Below are 17,648 nucleotides of genomic sequence, written 5' to 3' on the forward strand. Positions count from 1 at the left end.
TGCTATAGAAAAGGCAAAGATAACTGAGTGAATGGTCCTTTTACACACTTGGATGCCACAAACCATGTTGGGCTTATTAAATAAGTCACTGAGAGGTGCTGGTTGACAGTATGTGCTCTTTCTGGAGAGATAGGAGCAGATGACTCCACTTAGGAAAAAGTATATAAGCCAGTATGAGAATAGGGAAGGACGAAAGAAAACATACAAGGTCCTTCATGTCTGTTCTATCTGGGGTCTCTTCTTAAGTAAAATTCAACCTTTCTAAAGCTATTCCTCACCCTGAGTCAGAGAGGTACAGTATAGAAACTGTCAAGATTAGAGAAAGTCAAAGAACTCAGAGGCCACCTTAATAGTGATGCTCTTTATAAAGACATTAGCAGCAGTGATAGGCTTTTTAAGCATGTTGAAGCTGAATCATCTTAAGTTCTACAAATATACATCTTCACAACAGCTGGAACAGTAGAAATGCAGTTGTTGACTCTGTATTTAACATTAGACTTTACAGAGACTGACAATCTGCTGGTACTGACAAAATGCATCTCCGTGAATGCTTACATTGATTGCATAGGAGCTTCTATAGACCTCCAACCTTTATGGAGGTTTAGTGATTCCTTATAAAGACCTGCGTTTACAAGAGACAGAGAGGGAGAAGGGGATAATTTGGACTTTAACTGACAGTTGCAAAGACAGACTAATCAAATAAGCTAGCAGCAGCTCTTAACAAAATGGTGTCTTACCAAGGCTTTGCACTGTCTTCTTCTGCTACAAGTTAAATTAGGGCACTTCAAAAAGTTCATGGAAAGATTTCTACTAGTTTTTTAATTCTATTTTTCGAACAACTTCTTGAAGCACCTTTATATATACTTTTTGGAAAGTAATTTCTTGACAAAACGATATACAGATTGCAATGGGATTTTATCTATACCGCTATCCAAAGACGGGACCTTATACTCTTACATTTGTAGCAGAGTCATTGTCTACACTCTACAATTTCAATTGTGCCAAGATACATCAGCAAGGCAGATGTTCTGAGTTGCTTGTACAGAGTGGTCTCATCTTGGTTATCCAGAGCTGATTTCTGGCTATAGAGTGGAGACGTGCTACAAAGCTGTTTTAGTAAGTAGTCCATATGTAGAAATAACTGGACCATATGAGAAATGAAATCTCCAGCCTTTGTCAAAAGCAGGAAGTTATAACCAATTGTGCTAACGGGTTCACACTAACTACTAAAATTTAGCTAAGGAAAACCTTGACATTCTTCAATCCCGATATGTAATCATTTATAAGTGTTACAAGTTTATTTCTTCTGGAATAGTTATATTAAACCAAATTTTTGCAGATTTCTTTTATCCTTTTGCTGGTTTAAATAATTTCTTCACTTTGAAGGACTCATCTATAATTACTTTGCTTTCTTAGAATATAACCAAGCTTCTATTTATTTTACAACTTTAAGTACACACATACACAAATCCACACACCTACATATTCATTGTATCATGGCAGGACTGCAGTAAGATATTGCAGGGATCTACTTAGAGCAGGTATTCCTTTTTAATCACAGCCTTTCTGGACACTTACTTTCATTTGACAATTTAATTTCCTTTTGATAACATTTGATGATTTCTTTCCCTTGATTACTCTATGTGTCCCTGATTTCTGATCCACTGGCTTTACTATTTTTTTTTTCAACTACACATATCCAACAAAGGCATTTTATAATCAGGCAAAAATTATATTTCTCCACCTTTCTTTCATACCTATAGCATAACTGACAGGGTACTTTACAGAAATGAACCTTATAAGAAGAACCAGGGACTTCAAAAACCTTGTCAGAGCACATACAATTCTCAAAATTAGGCTAAGAACAAAAAATAAAACCTGCTGGGCCTTTGTAACAATAAGGCCCACAACTCCCAAGCTTCTATCTAAAAGACTCTCTTTAAAAACCTCTCACTGCTTATGATCAGAAATGTAGGAGAGATTGTTTTCATCTTTGAATTGCACTTTATTTTCAATTCCTCCTATCCAGCTTGACATGGAAATTCTGTGGACCCAAGCTTGGCTGCTCAAATATGCAGTTGTCTTTAAAGAGAAGCATAGGGGTATGAGAATTTATTCTCAGTATTTCAGAGAACTTAATGAAAAATGCTATTTTTTTCCAAGATTGGGATGTCCAGATTGACTGAAACCACCATGGGCTGTCATACATTAACCCAAGGTAGTTATTCAGGTTCTCTCATGGTTATTAGAAATTCTGACTGCTGTTTTATGTGTCTGTAAATTTAACATAGAAAGGAGAGACATGAACTATTACTCCAGAACCTTTTTTTTTTTTTCTTTGTGGGCACCATTTTTCAAAATACCATGTCCATTTAGAAATAAATAATTCAAGACATCTTTATTGACAGAAAACTTTGAAAATGATGAATCACTCAAGGTCTGGTCATTTAACGTTACTTTGAAATTTCTTTAATTATACATATTTGAAAAACATTCCAGAAGTCTTTTGGTTTGCTCTCAAACCACACCACAAATAGTCTCCTTCAAACTCAGAAGACGATATATTGATACCTCTCTTTTCTGTCCCTTATTTAAACAGACTAGAAGTCAGTATTCTTCAACTGTAACTTCCCACCAATAAAAGCAAATTTGCCTCCTAAAAATTCCAAAGAAGAAATGTAATAGCACATGAATCAATTTGCTACCTGTATTACCCCATTTCTAATGTACTGATTCAGCTACTTCCTTATCTCCTTTCTATATTAATAATCTATTCAGTTCAAACCACAACATATCTTCTCCGGTATTTTATTTATTTTTATCCCTAATTGGTTCCTTGACTAAGATGTGTTTTCATTTCTGTCCTTTTTCCCAATCACTCCATCACAAACCATAGATATTCTGCCCATCAGCATCATAAACACGTGTTGCTAGCTATACTTGGCATTCGGCTCTCTCTAGGATTGATATTTCCTCATTCTTAAAAGAAGTCTCACAATAAGTAACTCCCTAATTGTATGTCCCCGGTTTTCCCAAATTTCCCCTCAGAGATTATTATTTTTCTAATTCTGTTTATGCCACTTTTCCAACTCTGCGTATACAGTGCTCTTGTGAGTATCCACCCAACAGCAGCTGACAAAACAGGATTCTGCAAAGTGCAAAGTTCCCTAAAGTAATGAGTGACACTAACAATAGCACTATGCTCCCACTGAAACATCTGAGACATAGTCATGAAAAAAAAATCTGCCTCTAAAGTTAGAACACATTGATGTCAAGAGAAAGATATTCTTTCACAAGAATCAGGAAAAGTGCTAAAGAGTAATCCCAGAAGCTGGAAGCAGCCAGAATGTGACTGTAACTCCAAAACTCCAAATACACACACACACACACACACACACACAAGTAGTTTTTAAAATGGTAAAGTGAGAGCTTCAGATATGAAGGAAGTGTCTAGATACAAAATGAAGTGTCAAATATATGCAGGTCCTAAACCATAAACGCCTGGTGGGGGTTGTGAAAGCAATCAGCCAGATACTCAGAAGGTGGGGAGAAGGGGATTTAGCAAACAGTTGGAGCTTCTAACCTTGAAACTAATGTGCTCATGGATGAGTTAGCAGATGCCACATACTGCACCAATCCTGAATTATGAAAACCACTAAGTGTCACATCAAAACTCTGTATTAAGGAGCAGAGCTCCTGTGCAAGAAATGTAGGTTAGATAATGTGTAACTAGTTGAAAGCACTGATTATTCTAACAGTAAGTACTAATTGCTGGGGGGCAGGGGGCAGGTGACTTGGATAAACCATCAGGGCAAACCCAAGTGTGACCAGCCAGGAGGAAGCAAGATTATTCCAAATTCAGAAATCAAATTCAGATTTGATTTAAAATCACCAGATTCAGAAAGTATCCCAAAGGCAAACCATCCCTCACTGCACCAAAGTACACCCCTTGAGAAGAGCTCTGGCTGCCTCTCCAGGAGTTTCCCACACGTACCCTCTTCCTCCCATATACCAAAATTTGTCTTTTCACTAGTTTAATGCTCAAGTCCTGTCTCACCCACCTCAAAATAAAAGTAAATTTCCTCCCTGAATTCTCATGCCCTAGTGTTAATTTCTGCCCTAGTGTTAATTTCTGCCCTAGTGTTTTGTCCTTTTGGAGTTAAACTTTTCAGCAATGCATATAAGCCTGGTTACATTTTAATACCAACACAATCTGCACCCTGACTTTCATCAGCAGCACTCAACCAGCTCTAAATCATGGAGTTTACTTCATTTTCTCTTCCTTTTGACCATGGTTATTCAGCATCTAAAAAGTTACTAAACCCTACTTTATTTTTCCTCCAAATATAACCTTCTGATTCAAGCTGTTATCATCAGGAGCAGCTATTCTCATCCCCTTACATTACACTTACAGAAACAGCCTTCTTTGATTCCCGGTCTCTGGCTTCTGACCTATTCCACTCCATTATTCACACATGGCTGCCAAAATAATCTCCCCAAACCTTTTTCATTTCATTCCTTTAATCAAATATTACAGAAGTGATTTCTGGTTAAACTTGGCAAATTGAATACATGTGTTTATCTCCATTACTTCTTGAAACCCCATTAAAATGACAGTGAAGACATTTCAAAAAATATAACTTGCATGGGCAAGGGAAAAGGAGCAGCAGATGGATGTCCACCAGTCTGGGGAAACTGGGAAGCAGAGGTAGGTATGGCACCTGACTTACCAGAACATAGACTATGAACCCCAGAGGGCTGTGGGAAAGAGATGCCCCTCGGGACCTCAGAACATCTTCATTTGTTGAAGCCCCAGGAAGAGTAGAAAGCAGGAATGGGTGATTGGCTTGAAAACAAGGGAACTTATTAAAAATCTGCACAAGGGACAGTGAGACTCTCCTAGGTCTCCTCCCTTCTAACAACTAAGCCAAGTGACAACGTAAATAGATGTTGGGCAGTCCAAAAACAATAGGATCCACTATAGTAACCCCACTATAAAAATAAATATATACCATTAGCAGTTTTAAACTTATTATAGCACTAGAGTGGAACAGGATCTTCACTATCATCGACTCCGACATATGTGTACAAGAATGAGGAAATTTAAGCCTATCTATGGAAGTGCCTGGCTCAAGTTCACTGTCCAATCATCAACAAAACTGATATTTGAACATGAGCCTCTCAACTCCCAACCTAGTGCTCTGAAGTGGCTTTGCAACTATAAACTTCAAGACTATAACATGAGAAAATATGCTCAAATGAGAACATCATCCTGGTGTTAAAAAGAGGAGTGGAGGGTAAGAATGAATGAGTGTTTTTTGTAGTAGCATCTACAGGAGATGATATTTTTAAATGACTGGCTTCAGGTCTTTAGATAGATAGTTCTAGAGTCTAAAATAGCAATGTATCAGTTTAGTTAAGCTGGAAAGGCTATCAATTCTCTTTGATGAGATTTAATATGTGGGAAGAAATCATATGCTTTATTTTATCTTCCAAGCTGAGATAACTTGCAGCACTGATGCTTGCCAACCCCCCTTCACAACTGCTACTGCACTTCCATCACCCACCAGGTCCCACCAGGTCTCGGGTGAAATGGATTTCCTACTGTAAAATAACTCTGGTTTATGAGTCATTCTCTTATTTGTTTAGTATGAATCAACTTGCCAGAGACTGATGACATCTTGGTGAATTCATGGAATTAAATGCCTTATTCTGTAAAACAGACACCTGAACCAAACAGCTACTGCCAGCCTGGCCTGAGACAGTCAAGGAACTCCCATCCTGACCTCCGTCTCTCAATACCTACTGCATAAACCCTGCACTTTTGGAGCAGCTCCAGTCTCCTTTCTCACTATTTCCCAAGAGGTCTCCTCTAAACAACCAGACTCATTTATTTCCTGCCCAAATCTTGCTTATTCCTCCATATTTTCATAACTTTGCTAAAATTATCCTGCAATTCTTTTGAAGCTAAGTTCAAATTCCTTTAATGCAGTAGTAGCATCTGCTCATTCTGACCATTTCTTTATGGGACCTCCCTCCGATGGCAGAGCCTGGGGTCTAAATCCCAACTCTGTCACTCACCTATTTGGACAAACTGCTTCACCTCTGTAAAGCTGTTTCCTCATCTATAAAACAGGATCAATCCTATATACTTAAGGGGGGGTGGAGTATAAAAATTAATGAGATAATGAATATGAAATCTCCCAGAAAGACACATCAGTAATACATATTTGCTCCTACAGCTAGGGTACAATGAAGTACATCAAAATGGAGTGGTGAAATTAGAATTTGAAGACTGGGTTCCAGAACAGGCATATTTACCAGGTAAAGGATTCAATGTAAGTAATTCAATTTCTCAAACTCCATTTGTATCAACTAAAAAATGTATTTATTCAACAAATATTTATTACGAGCCTTCGATGAGCCAGGCAGTGTTCAGTAGTCTTGGCAAGGAGCACTGGGATTAGGTCATGGGGTGGGAATGACCGTCAAACCTACCTCACAGCATATTATGAAGATTAAGAGAGAAGCTTAAGGCAGAAAGTGCTTTATAAATAGAGTTGTGCTCCACTAACGTTATTGTTGCTTGCACTGGGTAGAATCATAAGCAGAAGACTATATTATATACGATTTTATGAAACTGTCTCATTCTGAAATAAGAAAGCTAAGTCTTAGCTATAAATGGCATCCATGATCATACAGTCATGCAGTTGGTACTAAAATGTGAGTCTCCTTCCTACCACAACAGTCCTCTTTCCCCTCAGCAGTGCCTCAACACAGTGCGGTACCAAGTGTGGGGGGTTGGGCAGGTAAAGACAATAAGGACAGGTATTGTAAAGATGTAAAGGTAATAATAAAACCAACTAAAAGTTGTTCTGCTTTAGAAACTCTAACAGATATATTTGTACACTTACGTACAGCAGCATTATTCACAATAGCCAAAAGGTGGAAACAACCCAAACATCCATTGGCAGATGAACGGATAAACAAAATGTGGTATATACATACAATGGAATATTATTCTGTCTTAAAAAGGAATGAAATTCTGATACATATGATACTAAGATTCCTGAATTTAAACATGAGATTTGAAATCACCAATAATAACAGTGATTGTGAGGACAGAGGAATGGAACCCAGGTTAATTCAAATCTATCATCCCATTTGACTATTTGAAGTTTCTATTTATGTTTAAAGTGTTAAATGGTGGAACAATGTAAACTGCAAGGTGAAATATTTTTGTTTGGTATGTGCAAATTTTAGTTGTATATGTATATTTCTTTCACTTCATCACTATTACTGAAAATGATGTTGAAATATATGGGAAAAGGAGGGTGTTGAAAAAGGTCTGCTCCAGGTATCGAGTGTGTTAAACATAGCAATGTATTAATAAATCCCTAACGAATGCAATGAGTAATAAACTCAAAATGCAAATAATATTGTCTAAAACATATCATCTAATCCTCATTCAAAGTAAGTATATCATGTACTTTTGGAGAAAATCAAAATATTCAGAGATTCTAGCAGACAAACAGATCTCTGGAGCTGTAGAAATAGATGCCACACAGAAACACCACAAGCAAGTAGTGTTTGAATGATTTTTTTTCTTTACTTTAGTCAGATAACATATGTCTGAAGTATCAGCCATGTCTGTGAGTTTTCTGTCATGTTTCTATACTAAGGAAAGTGTGCACATACATGCACACAGACACATGCACATACACTCGCTTGAACAAGTCTTTCTACCAAGGTCCCAGTCTCATCCGCTAACAGAATTAAAGTTTTAATACCAGTTCAGTTTTCTATCTTGGAGAAAACAATGAAGTTACTCCTTTCCTGAAAAGACCTGGGTCAATTCTTCCCCTTCTCAAAATAAAGAGGAAAATTGGGACACCAAGGATAAATTCAATAGACTTCAAATCTAACGCTACACCAGCTCCTTATACACACACTCATGGGTAAATTTCAATCAGTTGAAACAATCTTTAAAGCAAATGACTGGCTTTCATTTTATCTTCTTGAAGCATATGGTATGTGAACTTTAATTGATTTTTCTTCTTTTTAGAGACTACTGCACAGATGAAGCTGTGCTGTATACAGGTCACATAATTCCCTTACTTAGTTTTCTTTTATGGTTTCTTTAAACAGTTATTACTTACCTACAGGGGCAAGCTCATAGTGGATGCTGCCTGCAACTCTAAGACCAGATAACATCATTCAGAAGGTCAAAACTAACACCCTGAGTTGTGCACAATAACTTCTAAGCTATTGCACCACCAGGAACCAAATCTCTATCATTCATAAAACAGTGTGGACACTTACCTTAAACTGCTGGAGAGAAAACAGGCAGCCACATGCCCCAGACTTGCTGAGTATTGATTTGAGCAACAATATGTTAGGCAGTGTTGTTTCGGCCTGGGAGGGGATTTCTTCAATTGGTAACCCACTGTGCTCCAAATACTGAATTATGGAATGGTTTGTTTTGTTTGGATCTATTTTATTCTCAAAGAAACACAAATGACACTTTTTTAATGTAAAATTAAATGTACTCACAGTTCTTGTGGTGCAATTTAAGTATGTTTTCAGTATTTCCTCCAGAAATTCACCTAGAGTGTAAAATGATTTGCACAGCTTGAGTTTCTTTTTTTATTGACATAAAATTAACTCTGCTGACTTGATAAAACAAAACTAAATTAAGCCAGAATTACATTAATTTTGTTTTTAAAAAAAGCTGCTTCAGCCAAGATAGTCTTGGTGGAAATATCCATTTTATGCTTTATTTAACTCTCTGGAATTTCTCTCTCATTTAAGTCTAAATATTAAACTGCTTCATTTGGGTTTTTTGTTTGCTTATTAGTTTGGCAAGGAAGCAATTTGGCTGATACTTTTTGTTTCTTATTTCTGAAGTCAAACCTTCCAAAGTGTGACGATCATTTGGATGTACTAGGCCACTCAGAAAATAAAACAAAACAAAAGATAGCATGTAGTAGAAGTGAAGCTCTAGTACCTTTTATTTCCCCTTAGATGCAAAGAATTCTCATAAATATATAATAAATAATACAGATAAACAGCCCATCCCCTAAAATTCTCATAAATACATAACCAATAATACATATAAACAATCCATCCCCTTTCCTTAATAGAGTATTTCTGTTGGAATCCACCTTACAATCTTGTTCCATGATTCAACATCATAACGAATCAAACAAGAGATTTTTCTCACTTGCCATTCTTATAGCACATTTCATGCTAAAAGCATAACATCTGCCCAGCTGTCCTTGGCCTCCATATCAGATATCAATTGCCACACAGTGTTGCATAACAAACAACCACAAAACATCAGGGACGTACAACAATGTGTATTGCTCGTGCATCTGGGGTAGTTGGCTAGGTGGCCCTGCTGATCTGGACTCGGCACATTCACATATCTTGGAGTTGGCAGGCTCTCAGCTCATCTAGACTGCCCTTGGCCAGCAGAGCAAGGTCAACTCAGCTCTGTTTTGTCTTAAGCCAGTATATTTGTTTTCTATTGCTGCCATTGTATATTACCACAAACTTAGCAGCTTAAAACAACACAAATTTGTTATCTCACAATTCTGTAGGTCAGAAGTCTAGATTGTCTTAGTTGGTTTTTCTGCTCTAGGTTTCACAATATTAAAATCAACCATCAGCCACCTAGGCTGTTACTGTGAAGTTCTGGGAAGAATCCACTTCCAAGGGGCTAGCCTGTGGCTCACTTGGGAGAGTGTGGTGCTGATAACACCAAGGCCACGGGTTCTGATCCCTATATAGGGAGGGCCAGTTGGCTCACTTCAGAGAGCGTGATGCTGGCAACACCAAGTCAGGGGTTAAGATCCCCTTACCAGTCATCTCAAAAAAAAAAAAAAAAGACTCCACTTCCAAGCTCGTTTGGGTTGTTGGCAGAATCTATTTCCTTATGGTTGTTCATGTCAGAACCAGCAGCAGTGCACTGAATCCTTCTCATGCCTGGAATCTCTTGACCTCCTCCTCTGCTGTCTCTCTCTTCTGCCTCTTCTTCTGCCCATCTGCTAACTCCAGCCTAAGAAAGTTCTTGCTATTACATTGTAATAATATTGGTCCTACACATATAATCCAGGATAATCTCCTTATTTTAAGGACTGTAACTTACATCTGGAAAAAAAATCCCTTCTGCTATGTATCATAACATCCACAAGTTAGAGTATGGACATCTTTGGGGGCTGGTCTATCTCCCATACCTAAGATTTCTGTGTTTCAGTAGCAGAGACATGGCAGAGGGTAAAACCACTCACACAGGTACCTTTCAACATCCAATGGCTAACTCAAGTCACATGGTCTTGTCTAGTGTCAGAATGGGAGAGCACTACACAGTTATATTGCAAAAGATGTGGATACAGGGAGGATAAAGAATTAGGGTCATGGGCCGGCCCCGTGGCACACTCGGGAGAGTGCAGTGCTTGGGAGCACAGCGGCGCTCCCGCCGCGGGTTCGGATCCTATATAGTAATGGCCAGTGGGCTCACTGGCTGAGCGCGGTGCGGGCGACACCAAGCCAAGGGTTGCGATCCCCTTACCGGTCACAAAAAAGAAAAAAAAAAAAAGAATTAGGGTCATTGTTTTGATCTACCACAGACTCCTAAAGTCAACAGAGTAATGACCATGCTGGGTATGATGAAATCTAAATGCAATATGGTAGACAGGAGTAAATGTCTTCACAACCTAGACGTGATCCATAATACAGAATCAACTGTGCAATTACCATCAGCTTTAACACACTGTAACTACTGGCCAAAGACTGTCTTGTTCCTCACTAATGGCTGGCATATAGCAGATGTGCAAAATAAAAATAACATTTATGGCTAAAATTCTATGCCAGAACTGTCCTAAGCAGTGAACATATGTTAATCCATAGCAATGCTACAAGATAGGTAATATTTTATCCCCTACACATACACACATTATAGATGATTTAACTGGAACAAAATTATGTCAAAGGTCACAGAACTAGTCAAAAAACTTGTTGAAGGTCACAAAACTAGTGAGTGGTGGAGCCAGTATATGGATCCAAAAAGTAATTGAATATTTGATAAAAAGAATGATTATGAGAGAAAAGAAAATTATAAGATTCAATAATAGAGAATAACAAGACTGGCAGGACCTTATTTGAGATCATGTGCTTGTCCAGGCCCCTCTGAGAAGGTTATTTTAGCTGAGACCTCAAACTTGAGAAGAAGTCAGCCATGGGAAGAGAGGAGGAGCCCTCCAGACAAGAGAACAGCAACTGCAAACAACAGGATGCATGTGGCCAGAGGACAGAGAGTAAAGAGAGGAGTCCCGGATGGCCCTGCGGTGGCAGAGTGCATAGGGTTGTACTCTTTACTCTTGAAAAGAAACTGGGTTTTAAAGAAAAGCATTAGTGTGCTTTGTTTATTTATTTAGTTTTTACATTTTAACATCTCTTGGTACTATGTAGGGAAAGGATTTGTGTAGAGCAAGATGAAAGTTAGGAGGGCAGGTAGGAGACTGCTGTGCTGATGGGAAATCACCATAGTCCAAACCAGAATGACGGCAGTCGAGGTAGGGAGGAATGGACAGATTTGAGATCTGCTTTAGTGACAGAATCAGTAATATTTATGAGTGAATCAGATGGGTGGGAGGAAGGTGAGAGGAAGGGGAACTCTACTGTGGTGTTGAGGTTTGGGGCTTGGACACAATAGCTGATGGTGGTGCTAAATAGTGATATAAGGAAAGCTGGAATGGAGGGAAAGAAAGAGCTGTCTGTGAGTGTGGGGAGTCTGGATTTAGAATTTCTGTTTTGGACATGCTACATTTAAGATACAGAGGAGGAAGTGCTGAGTTTGCAAATCTATATGTCAGAGAAATAAGACTAGAGATCTAAATTTTAGAGTGATCCAAGAGAGATGGACGTTAAGCATTGGAACTGGATGGTATTGCCTTGGGCAAGAGTGGAGAGATGAAAAGGAACAGGCAAACTTCCAAAACCTGTAGAACACCAATATTTGGAGATTAGGTAGAGAAGGGGAAGCCAGCAAAAGAGACTGAAGGGAAAAGGAAGAAAGGAGAACAATCAGGTGTCATGGAAGTCAAGAAGGTAAGATTTCTCTAGAAAGGGAGAGAGATTGAAACATTCTGATAGGGACTGAGTTAGATGTGGAGAGAGAAGTGTTCATTGATTTTGGCATCATTACAATTTTGAGTGACATTGAAAAGGACAGTTCCTGTCTTTTTTTTATATGAGGGTAGTATTCCATTGTGTAGATATACCACAGTTTCCTTATCCACTCATCTGATGATGGACATTTGGGCTGGTTCCAACTCTTGGCTATTGTAAATAGTGCTGCAATGAACACTGGAGTACAGGTATCCCTTTGACATGATGATTTCCATTCCTCTGGTTATATTCCCAGCAGTGGAATAGCTGGGTCATAAAAGGAACTCAAAAAACCCAATTAAAAAATAGGCAAAGGAGTTGAGTAGGTATTTCTCAAAGGAAGATATACGAATGGCCACAGACATATGAGAAAAGCTCAACATCACTCTGCATTCGGGAAATGCAAATCAAAACCACCTTGAGATATCATCTCACTCCAGTTCGGATGGCTAACATCCAAGACTGTAAATGACAAATGCTGGTGAAGTTGTGTAGAAAAAGGAACTCTCTCTCATACACTGTTGGTGGGACTGCACGTTTTATTTTAAAGCAAATTATCCTAAAGCAGTAATTGTCAGACTTTTTCTTACATCAGAATTACCTGGTGGGCTTATTTAAAAAACCAGTTGCTGAGCTCCAGTTCTTGATTTGGTAGGTCTAGTAAGGAACATGAGAATTTGCATTTCTAACAATCTCCCAGGAGATGCTGATGCTCTTGACCCACTTTGATATCCACTGCTCTGGGGTATGTGTGTGCGCTACAAGAAATGGTGCTGTATAAAGGAAGACATTGGTGATACAAGAGCAAATGAAGTCCAGGAGCAAAGTTTTTGAAAATATGTGAGGCTCTGGAATCCATAGTACAAACGACTTTGATTGTAGTGGGGACACTTTCTCCATAAGAACAGGAAGAAGGAAGAAAAGATTGGTGCTCCCCACATCCAGGTTCTTTACCACCTCTCTGTAGTCCCTCTCTCCTCCTAGATCTGGGTCCAGTCTACGTCAGTGAGATAGACACAGTTACAAAGCCTGGTTTGGCTCATCCTACAAGGGTTTCAGTGCAGCACTGGTCCAGTTACTCTTCCTGCTAGTATTCATTTGCATTCTTTCTCTCCCCTCCACACACCCAAATGCACAGAACCAGCTTTGGCACTGGTACATCTGCATGTTCCTTTAAGCCAGGACTTTATCTTCTTGCTCAGTGGAAGCCTAGAGATGTTGAGGAAATACTTTTGGGGTTGCTGCTCTACAGGAAGAAGGAGTGGAGACCATGAGATCATGTTGTCTATGACCAGACCTGCTCTACTGTCATCTAACTTATATATTGGGCTTCTTTTAAATAGCAGGAAGAGATTTAAAATCCATTGCCTTACAGATGTATGTGTGTTTCTAAGTGGAAGCTGTTTTCTCCAACATGGGTCTCTGCCTTCATAACCTGTCATATCTCAGTGCACCAACACAGATATCTATCCCTCAATATTGCCCATTGACTGGAGTCTATTCCTGGACTCCAGTTTTATATTTGAGAGTCTGCTGTATGCTGATATGTGTCTGCATAAATCTATGCATAGTCCGTGCTCCTAAATTCTCATGCCCATGGTCTGCCCAACTGAAATGAGACCTATATCCCTCTTGGTTGACTATTTATAATGCCAATTGCATGTCTGGATAATACCACATTCTGTCTATCATTATACTCATGGGTAGGTTAAGCTTGTTCCTGGACATTTCTCCCCAGTGTTTTCTCAGCTATAGTGGATGATGTTGGTTTCAGATGTCCACTTGTACACTGGGACCCAAGCACACGTAATTTTTCAGTGTCATGATACATTAGGAGATGGGCCACTAGGGAAATAATGAATTATTTTGGGAAGAGGTTGAATAGGAAACTCTTTAGCTAGAGAAGCTTATTTTGTGACTGCATGCATGACAGACAAGGGTGAGGAGATGGTACAGAAGGAGATATCTATAGATAAGGCTGAAACAATGGTCCCAATGAGACATTAAATATGCCTGAAAGTGACAAGTGGAAGAAAAAGAAAGAATTAATCAGGAGATGTATGAACACATAGAACTTTGTGGTAGACATTTCTTCCTAGCACACAAAAAGGTTGTACTTACCTGCCCTTTGAAGGTAGATGTGGCCGTATGAGTTGCTTCAACTAAAGATGCGTGGACAGAAATAATTTGTAACTTCCAGGTAAAAATTTTTAAGAGCTGGTGCAAGGTGCAACGTTCTCCATGCCCTCTGTTCCCTCATCAGTCTGGAGGCACGTATTGTTTACAAGAGCCAAGGAGCAAAGTAGCCTGAAAAACTGAGCCTTCATCAGGAGAATTGCCCTGGAGAACCACTCAGATAACCATTAAACACTGTGTGCTGTGCTAAACCACTTTTTTGAAGGGGAAAAAGGGAGGGTTATGTTTCTGCAATATAAGCTAGCCTAGCCTGTCTGGGGCAAATCAAGAATTATTTTCCTTCTTGGCAAAGTATGACCAGGAATATACATGCTGCAATCCCTCTACTACCAACCAGTTTTTCTCTTCCTAAGTCATGCCTGTTTCTTCTCAGGAAGCTGAGTGCATGGTTTTTTGTTTTGTTTTGTTTGCAATCCCCTAGATAAAACAAACCTTTATAAACATCTGCCATTTTAGCATGACGGAGTACGTGTTTCCCTATTTTTCTTTATACATCTCTCATTTCTGATATAAGGCAGTCCTTAAACATTTCCAGGATCAGACCTAGCAACGCCCAAGAAAGAGAGAAAGAGAACTCATTACCATGATTTCTTTTCTTTCTGTTTCCTTAAACTATACTTCAAAGTTTGGCCTGGCAATTTTTATAATACATTTTGGTTTTCACTTTGGCATTAGTGACCTAAGATCTTCTGGGGTTGAAATAAGTCAAAGTCTTAGAAACTCTTCTGAGTCCTGGACCTAATTGTCTTTCTAGTTAAATTCAGCAACAAATTCTTTGTTAATCCTTATTGGGGAAAAACACATTGTTAGACAAAAAATAACCTATGGAACACACAAAAATTCATATTTATCTTCTCTAAAGCATCTTGACCAGGAACTTTCTGTTTATCGTTAGGCAATAGCTTTTCGTTTGGGTGCTTCATGATGCTAGCTATTTCAAGCACTAGAAAAGGCTTGGCATTGTGCATTAGAATTATTTTCTAAAAAATATCAACACATTGTCAAGTGACAAAATGTTAAATATAATGACACGGTGTATCTACAATGGTAAGGATAATACCAAGCAAAATGTTAAAATAAAACTGGAAAACTTCAAAATAGAATTTATTTTGATTAAAAATGCAAGTGGATTTTTGTAAATTGCTAACATTTAAAAAATATATGGATTTTAAATTACATTCTAAGACTCATTGAAAATTTAATAGATAAAATTGCTTAGTGCATAGCTAGAGAATTATTTATAGAAAGAAATTCTGAGAAAATTGCATTATAAATGCACATAGACTCAGACCTGACTTAACAACCACTTCTTTATAACCCTCATTCATTTTTTTATATAACACTCATTCTTGATTCAATACAAAAATATTACAGGATTATATTTGACCTCTTTGTGGCTAAGTTGGCTGGGCGAGGTCTGATAAGAATTCTGAGACTCCTATGGTTTTCAAGCAATCTCTCATCGTTCCCGTGAGGATTATGAACTGTAATGAGCAATTATGATACTGATATGGCCAAACCTTGTGTACATATGATATTTTCTGGGAGAGCACAAAAGCCCTTCTCAAATGCAGAAAACTGTGAAGGTTGCATTCATTCTGCAGAAATTTCCAGATAAAAAGAATGAGCTCCATAGACTTATAGACTTTGTGAGAAATTAATTTGTTGCAACACATATAGGAACTTCAGCCTAGTTGGTTCTGAGATTAGCAGAGATGTGGATGGGAACACCAGAATAGCCAGAAGTAAATTCTGTGAAGAGAAGAGGACTGAGATAACATTGGATGATGGCCAAACCCTTGGTTTTCAAAATACGGCCCATGAGCCACCAGGGTCAACACCATCTGGGAGTTTGTGAGGAACACAGAATCTTGGGTCTAACCCTAGACCTCCAGAATCAAACTTCACCTTTTAACAAGATCCCCAGGTTATTCTCTTGCACATTAAAATTGAGCAAAATTAGCTTTTAGGATTAGAGCCTAAAAGAAATCACGTTGCTTCCAAATAAAACTTTGGACCAAGTAAGAATTGATGGCTCTAGTAAGGTACTTATTTCAGCTACTATTATGCTCTCTTTGGGTTTGGTCAGGTAATTTAGGTCAACTATTACCAATATCCCCTAGGGTTTTATGCTATAATAAAGGTGATGCTGATGTGGTTACTTTTTCTTCTTCCATGAATTAGTTGTGGATAATGAAATTAAATATTTAATATAAAGGGAAGAAGTCAATCAATAGTACTGCAATCCTACACCCCTTTCATGTTCTGTGCTGAGCATTTTTTAATTCATTCAATCTATTTTATTGAGCATGTGCCTTATGCCAGGCCCTGTGCTTGGCACTGCAAACACAGAGCAGGAATGTATTCCTCAGCACCACTGGGCATCTGTCTCTAACTATTTAATGTACAAAAATAATGGATGGTTTTCCAGGATGGGGAATGCAAAGAAGGAAGGGAGCCTTTGAAGATCTTGTTACTAAATGGGTTCATTTCGTCCTCTGAAATGCTAGGTCACTCTTATTTTTTTAACTTAGCAATTCAAGAAGAATTCACAGTATTCTTTATTCTTTGCGGTTTTAACTAGATGATATACTCCTATATACTGTTTTAACTAGATGATATACTCCTAAAAGCAGGGGCTCTCTCTTCATTTGCCCCAGTGCCTGGCACAGCACGTGACCAGTCTTTGACTGACTCTCTGAACTGGCCTCTTTTCAAGAGAGTGCTGGAAATCTGCCTTTGGCATAACCACACCAATGTTTGATATTTTATTCAAAGTAACCCCTTGAATAATGACTTGACAGCTAGTGCCACTGTCTTATTACTTCTTATACCTAGATGATAGAAAATAATGCTAATTAAACAAGAGAACAACAACGGCTACCATAATTGAGCAACTAGTACCTTATTTTGAATCATATGCTATTTAATCTTCACGATAATGTTAGGAACTTTTATATGATTTACAATATAATGCATCTTTTTCAGAGGAGAAAACTGAGGTTGAGAGAGCTTAAATAATTTGCATATTGTCATAGAACTACTAAGGGGCAGTTTTACTATTTGAGCCCAACTCTGCCTGGCTCCAACTCCAAATATTATACTATTGTAATTGATTATGTACTCAAAATAAATACCAGTAGTGATGATGGTCACATGTATTTTAGTATAATTTTATTTTCAAACTATTATATTTAGGAAGGAGAAGAGATAACCCATTTCTTTCATAGATATCAAGAGTTGAGAAAAACTTTTCCCCTTGCACTAAGCAATTAATGTGC

The sequence above is a fragment of the Cynocephalus volans genome, chromosome 11 (assembly GCF_027409185.1).
Source record: "Cynocephalus volans isolate mCynVol1 chromosome 11, mCynVol1.pri, whole genome shotgun sequence".
Lineage (NCBI taxonomy): Eukaryota > Metazoa > Chordata > Mammalia > Dermoptera > Cynocephalidae > Cynocephalus > Cynocephalus volans.